This window comes from Belonocnema kinseyi, chromosome 8 (genome assembly GCF_010883055.1).
Source record: "Belonocnema kinseyi isolate 2016_QV_RU_SX_M_011 chromosome 8, B_treatae_v1, whole genome shotgun sequence".
Lineage (NCBI taxonomy): Eukaryota > Metazoa > Arthropoda > Insecta > Hymenoptera > Cynipidae > Belonocnema > Belonocnema kinseyi.
In genome coordinates, this window is record NC_046664.1 from 118,200,768 (window position 1) to 118,209,081 (window position 8,314).

Genomic DNA, 8,314 nt, shown 5'->3' on the forward strand with positions numbered 1-8,314 from the left:
TAATTAAAAATTAAGCTTTTTTGGTCGAACATTAATTTGGTTTAGCTGAGAATGCAAAAATTTCATAGAAAATGAAACTATTCGGTGGAAAATTAACTTTTCTGTCAAAAATTCATATTTTTGGTGTGTATTAAACTATGTGGTTGAAAATTAAACTATTTTTTAAGAAAATATAACTTTTTCACAGAAAATCAGTTTTTGGTTAAAAATAATTTTTTTAATTCAGAACATAACTGTTCTAAATTGGTTGAAAATTGAGGTTTTTGATCGAGATCTGATTTTTTCTTATTGAAAATTCACATATAAATGATTAAAAAATCGTCTTTTTTGGTGCAAAATTTACTTTTTTGTTGAAAAGGTATATTTTAGGGCTGAGTGTTCAATCAATTTGCAGATAATTCGTTAGTTTGGTTTTAATTCTGAACATTTTTATTGCAAATTGTATAGAGCTTGTGTATTTTGGTAGCCCATTATAATCTTCTTTCTAGTTGCTAGTTCTCACGATACTGATCGTCGTCACAATAATGACAACATCACATTATGATGAAAATGTAGGCAAATGCATGTGAACATAATGAATTGCATATCTTTTCTTGTGAAAAATATGTTTGTGTGTGACACATATGTATGTGGTTTGTGATTTAAGCTATTTTGCAAACACAACATTTATAAAACTAATTCATTGTAAATTAATATTAAATTTAATTAATAAAACGAATGCACCTCACTTTGTTTTATTTAGATAATTTGGATCAATTAAAAAATAGAAGTAGCGAATTCAAACTCACGAAAATTCGTGCAGCCCCCTTCCGAATCTGTTGACTCTGCCACTGATTTTAAATCAGATGACGGTGCAAACCCAAAATAAAAGGTGTGTTTTATAGAACTCCTGTGTTTTCTTTATAAATAAATATAAATAAATTACAAAATTCGGAATTATGTTTTTTCAGGTGTTTTTTTTATGAGAGTCAATGAGGCATTTCCCCAGAAGAAATAAAGATACCAACAGAAGCATATAGAAAACACCTCAGTTACTGTTGGTAATTCCATATAGAGCCACATTGGCCCAGAAGTCTATCAGAGTCAATGAGGCATTTCCCCAGAAGAAATTAACATACCAACAGAAGCGTATAGAAACCACCTCGGTGAATATTTGTAATTCCACATAGGATCACATAGACTATGATAGTGTATGATAGTCATACAGTCTGAGAATCAGTGGGACATCCACCGACAGAAAATATAGATACCAACAAAAGCATATAGAAAGCACTTCACTAGCTGTTGGTAATTCCATATATAGCCATATAGACCCGGAAGTCTGTGAGGATCAATGATGAATTTCCAAAAATAAAGTAAAGATACCAACAGAAACTTATAGATAACACCTTAGCAACTACTAGTAATTCCATACAGATTCTTATACAAGTGCGAGTTTTATATGCATCTATATGCAATATACCTTGACAAAAGGCAATACTTTGCGTTTTGAGTTTTCTTCTATATGCCTCTATAAGTTCTTTTATGGAGGGAAGCTTTCGGGTTAAAATTTAGAAGTAGATTTTTTAAATTTCATAGTTAACAGCCTAAAACATAATAATTCTGAATCTACAGGTTTCGATGGTGATTTCAGATGTCTAATTTTTTTTTTAATTTTTAAAATTGGAATTAATACGACATTTCTCGTAAATGGAATGAGATACGCCAAGAAAGACAACATTTTTTAATTCAATTAGGAAAATTGTATATTAGTATATAAGTTATAATTATAAATAAGTATAATGAGAAAGTTGATCAATTAAAAAAAGTGTTAATAATTTGAAGAGAAATTTAAAAAGGGAGAGTCGGGTTGGCTGGCTGATGTCGAGTTGCGGCGCGGTCAGGAAAACAGCGGGTGGTGCCTTCCCCCTCCATGCTACTACCTTCTCCGCTTCTCGTCGTTCGCCGTAAAACGGTCAGCTCACATTTACTATGAATTTTCATTCACACTTTACCCAGAGGAGTGCAGCAAGTAGTGCAGCAACAAAGAGAAAAGAAATCATCCGAAAAGAATAATTTCTTATCGATGCAATTTTACATTCCAAGTCGGATTCATAAATCGGTTTGAGTTCGTTCGTCAGGTTTCACTAAACATTTACCCGTTCGTTTATAAATTAATATTTTCCAAGTTTCAGTAAAAAGTTGAGTTTAGTTTAAAGTGAAATAAATAGCTGAAATGTATGAGAGGGAAATATGTAGCAAATTTCAATATTTATTACTTTTTATTGAGATTATATTTGGTTAAATAATATTTTATTATTATTATGTATGAACTCTAGCTGAGAAATTAATAAGATTAGTTTATTTTTATTCTAGTATTATGTTGTTGACAATGCATATTTTCCATAAATTTTTAAACACGGCTGCATAAACCAAATTTTTTTTACATTTTGCTACCAGTCCTAAGTCTCGGTAAGATATGAAGGAAAATTCATGGGAAATGTGAGTTGATCGTTCTACTCTTAAAGGGACCACTAAAAGGACCTTCAAAAGGACCCAAATCTTTCTTAATATCTCAGAGACTAAATCATTCAAATCGACCCTGCTTATAGCTCAAATGGGCCAGGCTATTTCGTTTGAGAATACTCTGAGATTTCCATCGTTAGGGCTATTTTTCTGAACATTTTTAAAATTTACAAAAGCATATAACTTTTCTAATTTTCATTTCAATATCTGGATCCACAAGATCCCTTTTGACATCAGGCGAGAAATGAGTGAATATTAAAAATCACAATGTTCTGCTGATAATATTAAATGGTGATTTTTTCAAATACTCCACCTTTTTACTTTTTGTTATTTTTGATTTGTTGCATGATTAATTTTATAAAAGAGTCATTCCATAAGTTTTATTTGGGTTAAACTATTTTTGTGGACACGATAATTTATTTTAGACAACGATATACAGTGAAACCCTTCAATAGCCCTTCCGAGAATCAACACCGCACCGCGGATGGGATTAAAAGGTGTTTCGGGGGAGTGTGTGGTGATCACTCAGGCGTGGCCAACCAGGAGCGTTGCGGTAAGGAACTCTACCCTAATGGCCAACCTGTGTAAATGCGTCACGACGTTCCATTAGTTAACTCAAAGCGGGAGACACTCGCGAATTAGTACGACAAGACCTAAAGCAAAGCACCATTGGGGCTTCCATGCCTACTAAAGCCGATAGGACTGAACGGATTATTTCGTACCATGATTATTGGAGCAATGGTCATGAAAAATGGCAGTGTATATCAATTAATTATAATCCGAGATTAAATATAGAATAAAATACATTCAAATTTCTTGTGAATAGTTCCGATTTGGTGACAGTGTTTTGTTGAAAAGAGTCTTTTTTGTGGATATTGCTGTCATAGAATGTTTTAATCAAGTGTGCAATCTAATATCTGGACCGATCATTCAAGATAAAGCTCTCCTTTTAAACGAGATGCTCAGCGGTCTGCAAACGTTTTAAGTAGGTAAGGAGGTAAAACATTTTTTTAACGAGTAGCAATAAAGTTTCTTCCTCATTTCCGTTAAATATTCAGTTGACCCTTATCTCCGTATTAGAAAAAAATTTTACCGTGCATTAAAATCCACCGGAAACGGTTTATACGCCCTTGACTGTTTACATCCGGAGCTGGCTATAATGAATTAATTCCCAACCAGCGTCAGCCCCAAAATCGGCGATATAGATATTTAAGAAAATTCTAAGAAAACATTTTGCTTATTTTAGAACTTTGTACAAAAAATAGTTTTACCAAAATATATAATGAACAACATATTAAAGAGGCAAACAACTCTTTCACTTGAAGTTGCATGATCTGAAATGGATTCAGACCTGAATATTTATTTTTATTTTCTTAAAATTAAAATGATTCATTCGTAAGTATAATAGAAAAGTATCATGAACCACCCCTGAACCATATCTCTTGAGATTGGTGTTTAACTCTCCCCACATGTTTCGCTGTTGCAATTACACTTGCCTTTATAATGATTAATTTGTTTATTATAATCTAACAGATAATAATAAGTAACTTACTCCCCTTATTTTGATCGTTACCCGTCATATATGTATGGAGAAATAGTCGCAGACTTTTAAAAATGTTGCAAAACTTGAAATAACATAACCTCGGAAACCCTTTAATTGATAATGGCCCATGCATAAATGAATTGGTTATTAAGTATATATACATATGTAAGCTTAAAAAAAAAAGTATTGACAACAAAAATTCTGGAGGTTATGTTGCTTCGACGTGTACATCTTAAAAACTGGTGACAAAAATATAAATTTATTTAAAACTAAACAATTTCAGAATAACAATAAAGTATCTGAGAGAAGTTAATGTCTACTTACAAACTTTCCTTCCTTTGCTAAATAAAAGTCTCCGCAATACATAACAACTGACAACAACTCATCTGTAAACACTTGATAATGTCGGAAATCGGAAATACTCATTTCAGGGTTGGAAATTTGATCTATTTTTACATTATATTATAAAAACTAAACTCATGATAATTTTCTATTTAAACTATAAAAAACTTGGTTCATTTTATTTTTTTATTTAAAAATATTTACAATTCCCGCGCTATTTTCACATTTTCCGCGGTCAAAATTACTCGGAAAATTGGTCGTATGAATAGCCTTGGACAAGTGCCTGTCTGAACTTGGCAGCCAGATAGAAGTATTACTTCCGAAAATACGCCCAGCCAGTGAAATTTTCTCGCAAAAATTCAAAAAGTGTACTTTTTAAAAATGAAAAAAAATTATTCAAAAACATTTGTAAAGAAAATCCTGTATACATTACATTTATTTCTTAGTGTTCTTTTAATTCAACTGTAAAAAAAATTGAAAATACGCAACAATCCCATTTCTTCCTGTAAGTAGTAACGTACTTTCTGTTCAGCTTTTCGAACACCTCCCTTCATCAAATCCTCGCTGCGCCAATGTGTGCGAGGTAGTAGTTTCTTTCTGTTCTTGTAGAGAGAATAGAAGTAAAAATATATGTTTATATATCTATGTTTATATATATATATTTTATTTATTATAATATATGTTTATATATATATGAATCTTAACGTATGCACATTTTGCCAAAGAAAGGCTCACTCCGAAGCGAGTTAATGGTAGATGAAGTTCGAAGGTTAAGACCAAACGCTGTTCCAATGAGTATGAAAATAATTTTCTTCTTTAATTAGGGACCCTGCAACTACTGTCAAAAGTTAAAATTGTATTCCTAGAGTAATGAAAAAGAGTATTCCCTTTTTCTCTCCCGGTTTGTGATACCAATGTCGGATCGGGAAAAGTGATGCAAAAGCTCCCCGGTAACAAGCGTAGGATTTAGAAAAATTAAGAATTTGTATTCCTGTGAATACGCGATTTTTCCTCCGTCTAAAAATCCCCCAACGGGGACAGAAACAGTGCAAATCCTATTCCTCTCAATCGACTTAGTAAAATTTTACGAAAGCTTTTATTTAACCTATTTTTCATTATTAAATCTTTTTATAACTTATAAATTCAAAAAATATTCATATTTATATTTATTTATATTTTAATAATTTATTTAAACGTCTTAAAAATGCAACAAAGAAATCTATGCAAATGTGTAAATTTAAATAATTTTAACTCCAGAGAGGCAGAGTTGAATTGGTGAGAATTAAAATTTCAGAATTTACATTCCGCATGAAGGAATTAAAACAACTTATTACACATATTTTGTAAACTAATTAGAAGGAATTAAATAAAATCAAAATGCGACCACTTCTGAGGAATAAACAATAGCTCTGTGAGGAGTGTTACCGGTACAATTAGAAGTAATTAAATATATTGAAAACACGTTCTCTTTGGGAGAATAGAAAACTGTGTGGCGGTGGCTATGGAAATGGAAGTGAATAATTCTAGGAGGTATCTTATTCTTATTGTGGCATTTTAGACCGACGGAATAATCATCACTCTTGCGCTGAAATCTAAATATATTAATGTTTCTCTATTCTACGCTTATTACCGGGCTGCCAGTCTTTACTTAGAGGCACTTTAATGTATTGACGTTAAGAAGCCTTCATGAAGTTGTTTTTTATTCTTTTATCTTGTTTCAGTTGCGACACAAAACGAAAAGTAAACATATAATTTATTTATTGAAACTTTATTTTGGAATTGTATCGTTCGTCATTTATAACCCTGGCGGACCGAAAGAACCGAATAGAGCCTCTACAAAGTACCCGAAAATACCCCGTTGGTTCCCCATTCGGTTCCTTATCAAAAAACTCGAAAAACCAGCAAAACCAACTTTTAAATTGTTGAAATTCGGATTCTACGTTAAAATTCCATATAAAAGGTCACGGAATATTCGCAATAGTTTTTTTTTTTGCAACGGTAAGAATGTAAAAAAATATAAGACGTATAACGCCTGTTGACTACTCTACTTCAAACGCATCGCCTGTAAGTAGCAGACAACAGGCGTCATACGTCTTATACTTGTTAAAACTTTTTACCGTTTCAAAAAAAAACCTTCTACAGGGAATTTTTACTGAGAATCCGAATTTCAACAATTTAAAAGTTGATTTTGCTGTTTTTTCGAGGTTTTTAAAAAGGAACCGAATGGAGTCTTAAAGGGTATTTTGTAGAGGCTCCGTTCGGTTCCTTTGGTCCGCCAGGGAAGTTGCAACAATTTATCAGTTAGTTTTTTTTTTCTTTCAGTAATTTTTTCTCCTGGAAAAAATGATACGTGCAAGAAAAATAATGTGCTTAAAAATACAAATGGTTAAAAATAGTATATCTCAAAATTGCAACGTTTTATACACATAAAAATGAAAAAATATCCCAAAATCATCTTTACTTACCCATTTATTCCATTTCAAATTAACTTTTTATATTATTTTGTTTTTGGATTTTAATTCAAGTTCTTGGATTTTAAATCCAATCAAATTGAATAAAGGAAAGAATGTTAAAATTAAAAATCGCTGTATAAAAGCGAAAGTTTCCAACAAGTATGGTTTCAAGTGTAGTGTACAAGACTTTCAGAGTGGTATAAGTTGTATGTTTATTGTTTTTGTTACGAACGCGTCGAATAGCTGTCGCACGCATAGTGTTGGTAAAAGTAATTGGATATTTTCATAAACATACTACACTTCTTCCATGGCGAATAATTTTTTATTCCACAAAGATTTGAAAAATCCTGTCTGATTATCAATTATTTCTTTCTTCAATCGACCTGTCAAAAGAAAACAATGGAGGCGGCCATATTTTTTTTAAGTGTGGTTGGCACGCCACGTTCGGACAGTTTTGAACTATACGTAAGTGTGATTTTACACATGTGTACGTGCGTACTTCTGGCAACAGAAAAGTGACCGTTTTTGGTGAAGTCCATGCATTACAGATTGGTCTCCTTATATCTATTCTCCATGGTCGGTACTGAGGGGGCTGGGGGACCACATGATCTTGTTCCAGGGCAGGTAATCCACGTCGAAGAACGCCGTGAGGCGAAGTGCATTGCAGTGATCCCAAATCTGAAACGAGACGTGGTCCAATGCTATCACACGTCATGTCCGTGTGAAAATTGTAGGAGACGATATAAATGACTGGGTTGCGCGCACAACCCATTTCTCCTCTTCTGAATTTGAAAACTCGAAGGTGCACGATTTCCGGTCGGAAAACTTGGGCGGTTCTATTTATATCTCTATCTGCTTTGAAATAAAATGAAGAGATTGGAATTTTAATGTTTCTAGGTTTCAATGCTCCAGTTTGGAGGTTATGTTATTTCAGGAGTAGAATATTATATTAATACTATTATATATATTATTAATGTTAATATTATACTTATATTATATTATATAATATTATAAAAGTCTTTTTTTTCTATTTTGGTTTGCATTTCAAAGAAATTCAAGATATAGGAAATTTTCATGATTTGAATACTTCGCCCGCCTCTTTATATGCGCATATTTTGAGGTTACGTTATTTCAAGTATAAAATATAAATGAGGTGTGAAAACCGTGCCGAAAGCTGAATGGCACCTGGGTGAGGTGTCTAGAACGGTGACTCTGGGATACCAGGCGACCTCTCAGAGTAAGCAGCCTTATCCTTGCATGCGGGGCTCTACAAGGATGGACGAACACCTTTCCCTAGCTTCTCGTGGGAACAACAATGACAACACCAAACAGAGTTGTAGTAAGTGCGGTTCAAAAAAACAGAACGCGCAGGGCTCCCGACAATGGGACGGCCAACAATGCCGACCAATCTAGAGCTGGGGGAGCCAATGAAAATGGATTCAATGCGATGGATCGGCGGGATCTCGTGACC

General features: G+C 33.0%; 1 protein-coding gene across 1 annotated transcript in view; it reads left to right on the forward strand.

The window, feature by feature from the left end:
- Positions 1 to 3,474: 3,474 nt before the first annotated feature.
- LOC117179013 (beta carbonic anhydrase 1) overlaps positions 3,475 to 8,314 on the forward strand; it is a 544,277-nt gene continuing 539,437 nt past the window's right edge. The window contains exon 1 of the mRNA XM_033370635.1: positions 3,475 to 3,494. The gene's annotated coding sequence lies outside the window, so the exon portion shown is untranslated. The remainder of the gene's footprint in view (positions 3,495 to 8,314) is intronic.